This window comes from Dioscorea cayenensis, unplaced genomic scaffold, assembly GCF_009730915.1.
Source record: "Dioscorea cayenensis subsp. rotundata cultivar TDr96_F1 unplaced genomic scaffold, TDr96_F1_v2_PseudoChromosome.rev07_lg8_w22 25.fasta BLBR01000236.1, whole genome shotgun sequence".
NCBI classification, from domain to species: Eukaryota; Viridiplantae; Streptophyta; class Magnoliopsida; order Dioscoreales; family Dioscoreaceae; genus Dioscorea; species Dioscorea cayenensis.
The window spans coordinates 16,563-32,140 of NW_024086627.1; the positions used below are offsets into that span (position 1 = coordinate 16,563).

A 15,578-nucleotide genomic window follows, 5' to 3' on the forward strand; every position below is an offset into this window, starting at 1 on the left:
CGAAGACGCCACCAAAAATGGCCCAAGACTGTTGGAGACGTACATGAGCCAAGGGAGTTGGACGAACAATTGCTAGGTGGTCCGAAGCCCGATAGTACACCCTCTACCCTCAAGAGACTTTGCTCATCATGCTTTCAAGTTATGGGTAAGAGGGCAACCTTCATTTATGAACCCCCGTGAGGTAAGAAAGATACATCAAGCTTAGTGACATTAAACAAGCGCTTCTTGGGAGGCAACCTAAGTGTTTACTGTTTTCGTACCCTTTAGTTTAGTTTGCTTGCATAAATAAATTGTTAAGTGTTGGTGTTTAAATTTTTGAGTGCTTGTGCTGCGATTTTATTAGGGGATTATCATTGTATATTTTGTTGAGAATTGGCGAAGTTTGGTCGTTTGAGTTCTATTTTGTGTTTTTATCTGGTATATTTTGCACAATAGGGCAGGCTCTGAGTGTGTAAACATGTTCAGGCTAGTTCTTCAGAGCCTGCAGGTTTTTCTAAGTCATCCAGAGAAAACACACGGGCGTGTGGAAATTCCACACGCCCGTGGATGTGTACTGTGAACTCTTCCAGAGAGGGCACATGTGCGTGGGGCTGCCCCTGTAGACGACCATGCGACTGGCGCACGCCCGTGGGTAATTTCCACAAGGACGTGTGCCTTCCTACACAGTTGGGCAGATTTTCCCGAGAATACACAGAGGCATGGACTCACCCCTGTGGGCAACCTTGTGAACCACGCACGGGCGTGGGTAATTTCCGCACGCCTGTGCGAAACTCTGCAGGTTGCTCCCTCCATCCCGAGAAAACACAAGGGCGTGTGGCCGCCCCTGTGAGTTGAGGCCTGTGAATACCCACGCCCGTGGGGAATTTCCGCACGGGTGTGTGGGCGACTTGATATTTTTCTCGGATAACCAAGAAAGCCACAGGAGCGTGCGTCTTCCCCTGAGGGTCTGCCGCACGGGCGTGGGTATTTTCCGCACGCCCGTGGGAGATCATTTTAAGTCAGTGAGAGTTTTTTTCGAGAGCGCACAGGGGCGTGCATACGCCCCTATGGAGCTTTTGAAGTGAGGCACATGGGCGTGGGGAATTTCCACACGCCCGTGTGGATGTACAGAACGTCAAAAGTCATGATTTCTGTTTAAAAAGGGGATGATTTCTCTCCTTCTTCACGACTCCTTTTCCCTTGAAAACATTCTCATAACATTCTCCGAGTCCGTTGCGCCAGTTTGGTGGGATTTTGGCAAGTTTCCGGCTGGCTTTCTATTTTCTCATTTCTCTTCGTTGGTAAATTCATTTTCTTCATCTTCTTCAGCAATTCATGATTTCTATTGTTTAATCTAGTCAACAATGTCACGTTTCTTTAATTGGAACAATGAATTACATTTGGAACGAAGTTAGAGATATTATTGAGTAGCATGTTTGGATTGATGATGCCTGGCCGTGCGGTTGTCACGCCCCGTGGATCCACACGGGCATGTGGAAATTCCACACGATCGTGTGGATTTCGCAAGATTATTTTATCGACTTGTTTGACCAATTTTGTTTAAAATTTTGCAGATCATGGCACCTAGGTCAAAGAAGCAAGCTGATAAGAGGCCACATGAGTCATCCTCTGAGCCCGAGGGCATGCAATTTGCTATTCCTGAACATCAGGCCTGTTATGAGCGCTTATCGAGACTCCGCTTCGGACAGACTCGATTCTTTGACACGACTATTTTACGAGATCTTCAGTAGGGAGATGAGTTCGTTGAGGAGATTGAGGAACTTATTTCAGAGGGGGGTTGGCGGCAGTTGTTGACAATTAGAGAGCCAGCCATCCGAGCCTTTGCACTAGAGGTGCTCTCCTCATTCGAGTTTGATAGGGCGTATGCGAGCTTCGACAGTTTAGGCACCGTTCAGTTCAGAGTGTTTGAACACCACCTTAGTCTGAGCATTACGCAGTTCTCCATATTACTTGGCTTATACGAGGAGGCATTCACAGATTCTGAGGAGTACGCATAGTTACCTACTGATTATCCTGGAACCTTGACTTCACTGAGAGCTTCATGTATCGTTATGCGGTCGTGGTCAAGACGAGCTCTGGAGTTTCAAGGCCACGTGCTTTTCCCACCACTCTACGTATAATCGCGATGCAAAAATGAGTTGGTCGGTGAATGGTCAGTGGCGATAGTCACTCGGTGTCTTGAGCCGCCAGGGAGTTGCTCGATGTTATACTCAATGGTAGAGCTGCATCGATACACTTGGGGCACATTTTGGCTGATTACATCAGGTATCAGGGACAGTACACTAGACTGGGAGCGATCTTCTTGGGTCCTTACATTATGAGATTAGTGCTGGGCATGGGTCTCGTGGATTCGATTCGCGGGGCAGAGAAGACGAGTGTATCGGCTCCCCTGGGTTAGAGACGATGCGGTTGATGGGCATGGTCCGCAGGGTTCGGACAGGGGTTTTTGCGTTAGTTCTACCAGCCCCAGAGATAGCTGAGGATGAGGGTGATGACGCCGGAGCATCTCAGCCCACCCCCGAGCCTCAGCCCGCATCGATGGACACCGAGGCACCTCCAGCGATCGAGGAACCACCTCCAGTGTGGATGTTTTCACCTTCTCGAGCCAATGATCGCTTTGAGAGGCTCGAGAATGCTATAGGAGTGGTCCGAGCCGAGGTTGCCGAGGTTAGGGCTACGCAGCCACTCGAGCATACGTAGTTCATGGCACGCTTTCGACATTTTACGTACAGATCTTAGAGCGAGACGTTACTCTCATCATTTGTCCCTGCACCGAGGATCCTTCGAGCCCCGTCGCCTCCCTCAAGTACTGCAGAGGACCCACTATATGCTTCCCACTTTCCAGATGAGCAAAGCACCACGGGAGCCCCGAGCGACTTTCGACACTCTGACCATTCTTTTTACTTTCATGCATTTTTACTTTATCTTATTTTTCTTATTTTTAGACTTGTTCACTCGTAGCGATTTTTTTCCTTCCGAGTTTATGTTATTTTGCATTATCGAGTTGTATTCCTTGTTTCATCTTTTATACACTCGAGTTATTCTTGTTTTTCTTGAGCTTCACTGAACCCCCTCGTTTATGGGTGCAGATGGTCTTGTCTTCTTGGAAATTGAGACTTAGTCATGGGCACAGCCAAGGTGCTTTGCCACTTGGCCGTGTGAGCTTCACAACCCGTTGGAACACTACTCCAAATGAATTAGCTCCATCAAACACAACACTAGGAGTCAAGGAGTATTATTTTGATTGCTTCTCCCACATATATTTTTCATTGATATACATTATGAGTGAGCTTACATGTGTACATTGAGGACAATGCATAACTTAAGTGTGGGGGGAGTTTCATAGTGCACACATCATTTCTATTGTTTTTGATTGACATATGCTCACATAGCTAATGGCGGTTCACCCTAGTTGCAATGATTGTATTCTTAAGTTTAGGAAAATTGTTAACATTGAATGTTTTCATGCTCTAGTTCTTGCCTGAATTTGTAGGAATTTTTGCCCGATTTACACTTAGTGCACTACTCATTATTTGAACTCTATTGGAAACTCATGTTCGATGTTAAAGGGTCTAGTTAGGTTTATTTTCTTGTGCTAAAAAAAAGTTTTATTGTTTATTTGAATTGTTGGGCGGAAAGAGCTACCACCTATGAAGGACGAAGCTACTCTCACAAGTCGGATATTAGTTATGCCCTAATGAGAGAAAGAGCTATCTCATAGGATGAGTGAAAGCTACCACCCGGGTAGAAAAAGCTACCACCTCGAAAGTGTGAAAGCCACCTTAGCGACCGCTTTGGAAAGGGCTACATTAGAGGATGTGTGAAGCTACTACCATCTTGTAAAATTTTTATCACTTGTGTAGATAAATAAGTCCGTTGCACTTAGAACTTTGAGGAGTATAACTGGGGGTGTTTTGAATGAGTTCACACACTTACACGAAATTCGGGTTTGTTATCCTTTTTTTGTTTCAAGTTTTTTTAGCTAGAGCATTGATTTTTTTCGTGATTTAGTGTTGAAATTTCCCTTACTTGTAGAATGCTATCTTTTTGTATACTTTGGTGAACCTAAGGCCAAGCACTTTCAATATTTTTCTTTACTGATGCATGTATCGTTTTAATGTTTGCTTGAGGACAAGCAAAACCTTAAGTGCGGGGAGTTTGATAAGTGCTTGTAGCGATATGAATGCGAGCGTTCATTCCTTATGTTGAGCATTACTTTCCTCGGGTTTTTACATTAATATGTGTTTTTTTATATTACTTTTACAGGTAGGGTTGTGAGGCCGAGTATGAAGGAAATGGGCCAATGTGGATCATAATGCACCTATTTTGGAGGAGATCTTGTTAAGGTGTCAATTACTGTAGCAATACTATTCACAGCCGGCCGAGAAACCAGAGAAACAGAGAATCCACACGGGCGTGGAAATTATCCACGCCGTGTGGAAATTCCACATGGGCGCTTGTATCGCTCCATGCCCGTGGAGTCGCTCGATTCCAGACCCTATTTAAAAGCCGATTCAGCCCCGATTTTTGGTATTCTTTTTCTCCATCTTTTTCCCCAACTTGTGAGAGGACTTCGGCTAGGGTTTCGAGGGGTATTGGCCAAGGTTTTGGGGAAGTTCTACGGCTCCGACATCGTGATTCCATTAGGAAGAAGGTTGGTAGGGGAGCTTCGATCGAGGTGTATCCTATACCGGACGAAGGAATCTTTGGAAGACGAGTAGATGACTCTCCACAAGACCATCGACACGATCATCAAGGGGGTTTCTTTATGGATTCATTGCTTTTACATTCGATTTCTTTGATTGTACTAAGCTCCATGGAGAGCTAAACCAATAGTGGGTACTTGGATGATTGCGAACCCTAGGATATATTCGTTTCATTGAACTTCTTTATTATGCTTTCAATAAATTGATGTTTATTGTGAGTTCCAACCTTGAATGCTTGATTGTATGAACATTTCCCCTAGAGTGACACTAGGGTTGAGAGTTCTTGTTGGTAACCTTGTGAGTGAGTGACACACCACTAGCGTTAGACAAAGCTAGGTTGGAGAGGGTTGAGAGGGTGAGTCGAGAGGTACAGGAGCGTCCCCTTTCCCCTCCGACGTGATAGATTCTACCTCCATTCCTCGAGTTCTTTGCAGCCATAATGAAGTGAATGGTCTAAGGGATGAACCTCCGGTGGGGCCTAGTTGCGCGTGCAATGGAGTGAAGCGTTGAGAGGATCTTAGTATCTAGGGCTTAATTGTGGCTAGGGACCTTCCTTCTGGACCAAAGGGTTAGGTCTATATTTAGGAAGAGATTTATCACTTGGAATCCCTAGAGCTCATTGCAACTCTATGCGAGTGCGAGGTGTTGAGATTGTTCGATTTCTCCTGCGGGACATGTATAGAGTTAGGCATAGTTGACCTTTGATTTGGGACTATATATGTAAGGATTTCCACGACTCACCATTGCATTGATTAGGAAGCATAATAGAGAGTTCTTACACATGAAGTGATCATCCTAGGTGAAGCATTATCCGAGTACCCCATTCTTTATCGATTGCCTTACCCTCTTCTTACTTTTGTTCTTTCACTTGTTGTTTTTATTGTTGAGAATTGAATCAATTTCACACTTATCACTATTGATATTCCACATAGCTAAGAATCAAATTAAGTATTTTTCAATCCCTACTCCCTGTGGATTCGACCGCGCTCACCCGGGATTATTACTTCGACAAGCCCGTGCACTTGCGGGATATAAGCAAGGGGATCTTGTCATCAAGCATCGGTGTTATCTTGTGTCGGCTCTGCTACTACTGCTGGTGGTGCATAATCGAATGGTGCTAGTAGATCTTGTTATGGTGAGGCTGGTAGGGCCAGAGGGTCCGAGGTCTCCTAATGAAAGGCGAGGACGCGTCTCACTCTAATAACTGAAGTGTGGTGTCAAGATGCGCCATCATCCCTATGTACTGCGCAAACTGTATTGCTCGGACCTCAGCGATCTTTGTCAAAAGTACACTCACAACACTCTCGAGTCTCACAAAATGACCATGGGTTCAAGAAAGAGTGAAAATGGGTACCTTACACCAGGGTGTCTCATGTGTTGTAAGGGGTGCCCAATATATATCGGTGCAAACTGAGGCTCAGGAACTTGCCGTGTATCCTCCGCTACATCCTCTCCACCCTCAGTGGTCCCTAGGGTAGACATAGCCAGAATGTATGCTCCAGGCCTATATCTGTGTACTAAACAAATCATCCTAATCATATCGAGTCCAAGAGAGGAGGGAACGACTATCTTTTTGGCATCTCGGATAGCATCCAGAAGACCCATCCCTAGGATGAGTCTAGTGGCGTAGGGTCCAGCGAATAATACTCCCACTCTCTCATGCTAACCTTGGTGCCTCATAAAGTCTGCCATTATGTGCCCCAGGTGAATTGGCATGTTCCGGACCATGGAGTTTAGATAGAGTAACTCCTGCCAGCTTAAAACACCTGTGTTGTTACCTCGGCCATTCAAAGATCTGCTAAGAACTGAGTGCAAAAATCAGTAGCTCGGGCTCGGGACAAACATGAAGCCTTAGGCACTCTCGGTTTATACCGCCTCGCCCACATAATACTCTGTGATGCTTGCTCGTGGGGTCGTGGGTGCTAGGGTAATCCGTGGGCAAGTGTCCATACTCTTTCTTTTATCTATGTATGCTTTGTCATACAAGCCCATACTAACCGAAAATTCAATTACACTCATGCTTTCAAGTGACATCTCGAATGCTCATGACTATACAACACCAATGATGTCAAATCTCCCATACGGCTGATTGAACTCGAAGGACACCAATACCTCCAGCTTCAATGTGCGGATAGCTGGCTCTTGAATCGACAATAATCTCCTCCAGCTTTCCACGGCTAATAGCTCATCAATTTCATCGACTAACTCATAACCTCACTAAATATCTCTCAGCACACTCAAGTCCACAAAACAAGACTATCCAAACCTGAGCCTTGTTAACCGCTCAAATCGAGACTGATGCTTGGGATTCGAGAATTCAATGTATGCCAACTCAGGTGAAGTCTCCCTGGGACGCTTTCCTCTTACTTCTTTGATCTGTAAGCCATATCTACAAAATTTAATAGTATAATAGATCAAGAGTGTTCACAAAATAATACCGCAAGAATCCACATGGCCCTGTGGAAATTCCACATGCCCCTGTGAATCAGTGGGACCTGAAAACCGCACGGTTGTATGCTATATATTCAAAAAACACATGATCAAAATGTTCCTAAACCCCTTCTAGACATGCAATTACCCTTCTAGAATAAAAACCAAGCATATTCACCCACAATAATCTAATAAAAGTAAGTAATTGCGAAGAAAAGTGGGATTGAAGGATTACCGATAAGATGAGTTAAAACTTTGAAAATGGCCCGGAAATCTAGTAAGAATCCCTCTAAGATAATGGTACAAAGTTGGGAGAATGATCAAGAGTGTTTTCAGAGAGATTTATAGTGCAATGAAGAGGAGACGCGAAGAGATTTTAAGGAAAACTGGGGTCTATTAGAATTCTGCACATCCACATGGGTGTGTGGAAATAACCCATGGCCATATATAGCTTCAGGAAAGCATCCACAGGCGCAAACGCACGTTCTTGTGCACTCTCACGATAACACTCTGATACTCTAAACACTTCCACACGAGTGTGCATAAAATTCCCATGCCCATGCGCCTGACCCACAGGGGTAAATGCACGCCCCTGTGCCTTCTCTGTCCAACCGAGAAAATTCTCTAAGGGGGTGTTTGGTTCAGTGTAACTGTAAATACAGTGGATTTCTAGTTACAATGTAACTGAAAATCTATGGATTTTATAATACAGTGCAGTCAAATCTAGTGTTTGGTTAGATGTACTGTAGATGTTGTATTATAGGATTTTGTATTTGATAAGGGATATTTATAAATTTGAAATTTAAAATTTTTTTACATTATAAATATTTTAATGATTTTAAGTACCGTATTAATTAATTTAACTATTAATTTTATTATTAAATTAGTTATTAAATTTATTAGTATATTTATTTATTTATTTATTTTATTATATTTTATAATTTTTACCCTAAACCCTAAACCCTAATGATTTTAAGTACAGTATTAATTAATTTAACTATTAATTTTATTATTAAATTAGTTATTAAATTTATTAGTATATTTATTTATTTATTTTATTATATTTTATAATTTTTAAATTTAATTTTTAACCCAATAAAAATAGTATTTTGAACTTTTCATATATTTTTAGCGTGTTATTAATGATTTTAATTATTGCATTAATCATTTTAACTCTTAATTTTATTATTAAATTAATTATCAAAGTAATTATTAAATTTATTATTAAATTTTATAATTTTTCACTCCACAAAAATATCCATAAATGTGCAATCATATTTGTTTTTCTTTAATTGGTCACATATAGGTCATAAGTTATGCATTTGAAGAAATTTACAGATAAGGGATTTGGTTTTACGCCCAATTTGGCCGTAAAATAAAATCCCTCATTGGATGTAATATGAGTTACATTGGTTTTTGAAATCCTGTGAACCAAACACTGGATTTCAGAAAACACAGTAACTCAAGTTACATGTAACTCAAAAACTCTCCAAACAAACACTACCTAAGTGTTTCACACGCTCGTGTGTAAATTCAACACGGCCGTTCATCCTTACTGGGCAATTCACAGGGGTAGACACACTCCCCTATGTCTTGTCGGGATGGAGGAGAAATTCTCTGCGGAGAACCACACGGGCATGTGAAAATTACCGACGCCAATGAGTTTGTTGACAGAATGATCCACAGGAGCGAATCCATGACCCTGTGTCCTCTCAAGAAAACTCTCTAAGTCTCTGTAGGGAAACACACGCCCGTGTATAAATTCTGCATGGGTGTGGACCACCACAAGGTCACTCATAGGGGTGAGTCATGCCCCTGTACCATCTCTAGATGAGCTTTGACCGAAAACGCACACCCATAAGGAAATTCCACACAGGTGTGTCTTTTCTTTGGACACTTAGAAAACTTTGCAGTCTCTGTAGAAAATTCCTGAACACAAATATACACTCAGAGCCTGCCTAACAATGCTATTTTAACCATAGAAAACACAGAAAACATGCTCAAACAACTAAGATCCTTTGCCACACTCGATTAGGCACATGATAACACCACAATATCCATGAGAAAATAAATGCAAAAGCATCTAAGAATCAAGACATCAACACTTAAAGCCTTATTCATGCAAACACTAAACTAAAAACTAGAAAAACAATAAAGACTTGGGTTGCCTCCCAAGAAGCACTTGTTTAACGTCACTTAGCTTGACATACCTTGTCTTAGCTCACAGGGGTTCATAGATGAAGGTTTCCCTCTTACTCATGACTTGGAAAGCACAATGAACATAGTCTTTTGAGGGTATAGGGAGAGTTGCCGAGCTTGGTACCACTTAACAAGGGTTCGTCAACCTTGTTCTATTCTTGCACATTCCCAACAACCTTAGGGCATTTCTTGTGGTCTCTCCTTGCCCGCTTCATCTTCCAGAGCACCTTCTTCATGATTCTTGGAGTAGAAGGTACTTTCTCCTATAGACCAAGCATCATTACTTCTTCATTATCCACCTCTTGATCTAGAAACCCCTCGTACGGGTCCGGATTGAACATTTCCTACACATAATCATCAATTATCTCATCAGTAGTGTCAAGAAAATCCAGAGTATCATCAAAGTCAAGAGAATATCGCATGGCTTCGGCGAGGCGGTATGTGAGCTTATCATCTCCAACCCTCAGTGTCAACTCCCCGCCGTCCATGTCGATTAATTCCTTGGAAGTGCGCAAGAATGTCCTCCCAAGTATCAAAGAAAAATCTACGTCCTCGTCGACATCCAACACTATGAAGTCTTCAAGAAATATATACTTGCCCATCTTGACAAGTATATCTTCAATGATGCCCCTCGGATGTCTCACTGTTCGGTCTGCCAATTACAATGTCATCCGAGTGGTCCTAGGCTCTCCTAAGCCTGGCTTCTCGAAAAAGGTACCTGGCATGACGTTGATACTAGCCCCAGAGTCCACCAATGCCATTTCTTCACCCATATTACCAATGTTGCATGGGATGATGAAGCTTCCGGTATCTTTCTTCTTATTTGGCATATTCTTTTGCAACATCCCCGAATAAGTGGCATCTAAGATCACCGATGCACTCTCCTCCAACTTTCTCTTGTTGGTCAATAAATCTTTCAAGAACTTAGCATCATATAGAGGCATTTGAGACAATGCCTCCACAAAAGGAATGTTGATGTGTAATTGCTTAAATAGACCCAAGAACTTCTTGTATTGCTCATCATTTTGGTCGTTCTTCAATCTTGAAAGATAGGGAATTCTCAGCTTGTAAGGTGGGGGTGTCACCTCTTTCTCCTTGTTTGCTCTCTCCTCGACCTTTATGACCTCGGGTGCTTCAACATTGGTCTTCTCAATTGGAAACCTATCTTGAACCTCACGACCACTTCTTAAAGTGATCGCCTTTACATGTTCTCTTGGATTAGTCTCGACACTACTCGGTAGGCTTCCTTGTGATCTCTCTGATAGAGACTTCACAATTTGCCCCACTTGATTCTCTAGATTGTACAATGAAGCGGTGTGGTTACGAAATATAGCTTTGACCGACTGAAGTTGATTATTCGATGTCTGAACAAATCTGGTTAAAGCTTTCTCCAAATCATTCATCCAGGTCTCCAAACCTGAAACACGATTCTCCATGTTTGGGGCTTACTGTTGTTGTTGGAAACTAGGTGGTGTTATGGCCTTCTTCTGTCCTTGGTGGTTTCTCCACGAAAAGTTGGGGTGGTTCTTCCAACCCGGATTGTAGGTGTTGCTATATCGATTACCTTGTCCTCATGGCATTACCCACAAAATCGACTTGCTCAACTAAAGCTACATCACCAATAGAAATAGGGCAATCGGTTGGAGCATGTCCTTCCCCACAACATGTGCAATTAGTGATGGCCACCAATCTATTAGAAGTTAGAAGGTCTAACTTCTTGCTCAATGATTCCACTTGGGCCGCCAAAGAAGTGACTGCATCGATTTCGTGGAGTCTGGCTACTTTCTTTGTTTTCCACGCGTTCTACTGGTAGCTATTCATGGCCATTTCCTCTACCAACTTTTGGGCTTCTTCATGGGTCTTGTTCCTCATTGTACCTCCTGCGGCAGCATCTAGAAACTGTCTTGTACTTGGATTTAACCCGTTGTAAAAAGTTTGAATGATCATCCAGTAGGGGTAACCGTGTTGCAGACACTTCCACATGAGGTCTTTGAATCACTCCCATGTCTCAAACAATGATTCGTGCTTCATCTTTATGAATTAGGATATCTCAGTATGAAGCCTTACTCATTTTCCCTAGGGAAAATATCTCACAACAAAGGCTTCGACCATTTTATTGCAAGTCATGATGGATTACTTTGGCAATGAATGAAGCCACTGCTTGGCTTTTCCTTTGAGAGATCATGGGAAAGCCCTCAATCTGATAGCATCATCCAATGCTCCATTAATCTTTAACATATCACAAACTTCCAAGAAGTTGTCAATATGATTGTTCGGATCCTCATCGGCCAAACCATTGAACTTTGCAGACTATTAAATTATTTGGATGAATGCCGGTTTCAGCTCAAAGTTCAGAGTTATGATCGGGGGTTGCACAATATTCGATTGTGTGCCCAAAACTGAAGGTCTGGCATAGTTAAAAAGTGTTCTTTGTTGCTCATCCTGTTCTTCCATATTATCTGACCCTTGAAATTATACTTCAGCTCGGATTGACAATTCTTATACAGGTTCTTTTCCCTATCTTCTAAGTGCACGCTCAAGCTCAGGATCTCCTTTAACAATTTGTGAAGGGTTCCCTTGGGTCAAAAGGATGATAGAATAAGAAAATGTGAAATAGAATGAATGGTGAATAGCTAAAATAGCAAAGTGCAAAGTATCTCTACAGGCCCACTCCCTGGCAATGGTGCCAAAAACTTGATAACGTCCTTTGCGTGTGACCCGCAAATGCACGGGTTTGTTGAAGTAATAAATCCCAGGTAAGTGGGTATCATATCGACAGGGAGTAGGGAATAAAAATACCAAGATTACTATCTAACTAAGCGAAGACGGAATAATTATTTTGTTTATAAAATGTAATGAAAGTAAGAATAAAAGAAACAAGAAAGAGAGAAACACAAATAGATGAGAGGTAAGTCAATTGATAGAAGTGGGGTACTCGAATATTGTTCCACCTAGGACAATTACTTCAAATATAAAATCAACTATTATATCTGCTAATTGACGCTTAATGAGTCATGGAAATCCTTAAACACAGGTGATAAGTGCTTGTGCGATGTGAATGCGAAGCATTCATTCCTTATGTTGAGCATTACTTTTGTCAGGTTTTTACACTAATTGTGTGTTTTTATGTTACTTTTGTGCAGGTAGGGTTGTGATGGCAAGTATGAAGAAAAGAAGCCAATGTGGATTACAATGCACCGATTTTGGAGGAAATCTTGCTAAGGTTGAAACGCGAAGACATAGGTCGATGTGAGATGCTAGAGTGTGTGCCAACATCCTCGTATTCGAGTTGGCACATCCATTTGGAGGGGCACAAAGGCAGTCACACTCGAGCATTCCGACTTATACACATACAACAAGAGCTTCACCAACGTGCCTATCATTGAAGATGCAAGTGATCCATGACGTGAACGTGTGCCCGTTTACGTTACTCCGATGAAAGTATGGATTCGGGAAGCCTACTGTAGCAGAGCACTGCAGCAACACGGTGGAAAGTACTGTAGCAATATTGTTCACAGCCGGCCGAGAAAACAGGAGTTCAGAGGATCCACACGGGCGTGTGGAAAATATCCACGCCCGTGTGGAAATTCCCCACGGGCGCATGAAGCATCCACACCCGTGTAGTCGCCCGATTCCAGCCCTATTGAAAACCGAATCAGCAACGATTTTAGTATACTTTTCTCCATCTTTTCCCCAACTTGAGAGAGGGCTTCGGCTAGGGTTTCGAGGGGTATTGGCCAAGGTTTTGGAGAGGTTCTACTGCTCAGACATCGTCATTCCTTCGGAAGAAGGTTGGTAGGGGAGCTTCCGTCGAGGCGTATCCTATACCGGACGAGGGAATCCTTGGACGACGAGTAGAGGACTTTCCACGAGACCATCGACATGACTACCGAGGGGGTTTCTTTATGGATTCATTGCTTTTACATTCTATTTCTTTGATTGTACTTAGCTCCATGGAGAGCTAAACCCCTAGTGGGTACTCGGGTATTGTGAACCCTAGGATGTATTTGTTTCTTTGAACCTCTTTATTATGCTTTCAATAAATTGATGTTTATTGTGAGTTCCAACCTTGAATGCGTGATTATATGAACATTTCCCCTAGAGTGACACTAGGGTTGAGAGTTCTTGTTGGTAACCTTGCGAGTGAGTGACACACCACGAGCGTTAGACAAAGCTAGGTTGGAGAGGGTTGAGAGGGTGAGTCGAGAGGTACAGGAGCGTCCCCTTTCCCCTCCGACGTGATAGATTCTACCTCCGTTCCTCGAGTTCTTTGCGGTCATAGTAGAGTGAATGGTCTAAGGGGTGCACTTCCGCTGGGGCTTAGTTGCGTGTGCAACGGAGTGAAGCGTTGAGGTGATCTTAGTATCTAGGGCTTAATTGTGGTTAGGGACCTTCCACCTGGACCAAAGGGTTAGGTCTATAATTAGGAAGAGATTTATCACTTGGAATCCCTAGAGCTCATTGCAACTCTATACGAGTGAGAGGTGTTGAGATTGTTCGATTTCTCGTCCAGGACATGTATAGAGTTAGGCTTGACTTTAGATTTGGGACTATGAAATTAAGGATTTCCACGACTCACAATTGCATTGATTAGGAAGCATAATAGATTGTTCTTGCACTTGAAACAATTATCCTAGGCGGAGCATTATCCGGGTACCCCATCTTTATCGATTGCCCTACCCCTTCTTTACTTTTGCTCTCTTTCTTGTTGCTTTTATTGTTGAGAATTGAATCATTATCACACTCTTTATCATTGATCTTTCGCATAGCTAAGAATCAAATTAAGTGTTTTTACTCCCTACTCCATGTGGATTCGACCACGCTCACCCGGGATTATTACTTCGACAAACCCGTGCACTTGCGGGATATAAGCATGGGGACCTTGTCAAGTTTTTGGCGCCGTTACCGGGGAGTAGGTGTTTAGAGATACTTTGCACTTTGTTTTCTTAGTTATTTCACCATATATTCTATTTCATATCTTCTTATTCTATCATCGTTCTGATTTTCTTTTTCTTTCTTTTTGTTGCAGCTCCAGGTTATGACCCGAGGGAATCCATCAATATTGATTGAAGGAGACCCTGAGCTTGAACGTACACTTAGAAGAAAAGTCAAAGAACCTGTGGAAGAACAGCATAATTCAGCTGATTTGGAAGGAGAGGAATCTGAAAACATGGCAGGAAAGAATGAGCAACAGCGAACACTATCCGACTATGCCAGACCTTCAGTGTTGGGGACGCAATCAAGTATTGTGAGTCCTCTGATTACAGCTCAGAACTTCGAGCTAAAGCCGGCATTCATCCATATGCTGCAGCATTCCGCACAATTCAACGGTTTGGCCGATTAGGATCCAAATAGTTATATAGAGAGCTTTCTCGAGGTGTGCGACATGCTAAAGATAAATGAGGTTACGGATGATAGTATCAAATTGGGAGCCTTCCCATTTTCCATGAAGGGGAAAGTGAAGCAGTGGCTATACTCATTACCTAGAGCATCAATCACTACATGGGAGGAGATGGTAGAAGCTCTTCTAGCCCATCATTTCCCTCCCGAAAAATCAGCAAAGCTTAGGAATGAGATCTCGTCCTTTGTTCAGTTGGAATTGGAGTCTCTATTCGAGACATGGGAAAGGTTCAAGGAGCTCCTGAGAAAGTGTCCGCAACATGGATTTCCGGAGTGGATGATTGTTCAAACCTTCTACAATGGTTTGAACCCGAGTACAAGGCAACTCTTAGATGCGGCAGTAGAAGGTACCTTAGGTAGCAAAACCCCCGATGAGGCTCGTCAATTAATTGAGGAAATGCGGTTAAATAGTTACCAATGGAATGCTAGGGAGAAGAAAAAGTTGGCTGGTATCCATGAAATCGATGCGGTGACCTCATTGGGGGCACAAGTAGAGAGTCTGAGTAAGAAGCTAGATCTCATAGCTTCGAATAGAGTTGCGGCTATGACCAATTGCATCGGTTGTAGTGGAGGACATGCTCCCTCCGATTGCCCGATCTCTTTTGGTGATGTTTCTTTACTGGAAAACGTTGACTTTGTAGGTAATGGCATGAGACCTCAAGGGAACCCATATAGCAATACTTACAATTCAGGATGGAAGAATCATCCCAACTTTTCATGGAGTAACCAAGGACCACAGAAGGCCATGGGGCCACTGGGTTTCCAACAACAACAACAAGCACCTCAAGTGAAAAACAGAATTTCAGGCTTGGAAACCTGAATGACGGATTTATAGAACCAGTT

At 42.8% G+C, this 15,578-nt stretch overlaps 1 non-coding gene across 1 annotated transcript; it reads right to left on the reverse strand.

Annotated features, from left to right (window-relative positions):
- Window positions 1-14,895: 14,895 nt before the first annotated feature.
- Window positions 14,896-15,002, reverse strand: LOC120253884. The gene has a single exon (XR_005534452.1). It is a non-coding gene; the product is annotated as a small nucleolar RNA R71 (small nucleolar RNA).
- Window positions 15,003-15,578: the final 576 nt, after the last annotated feature.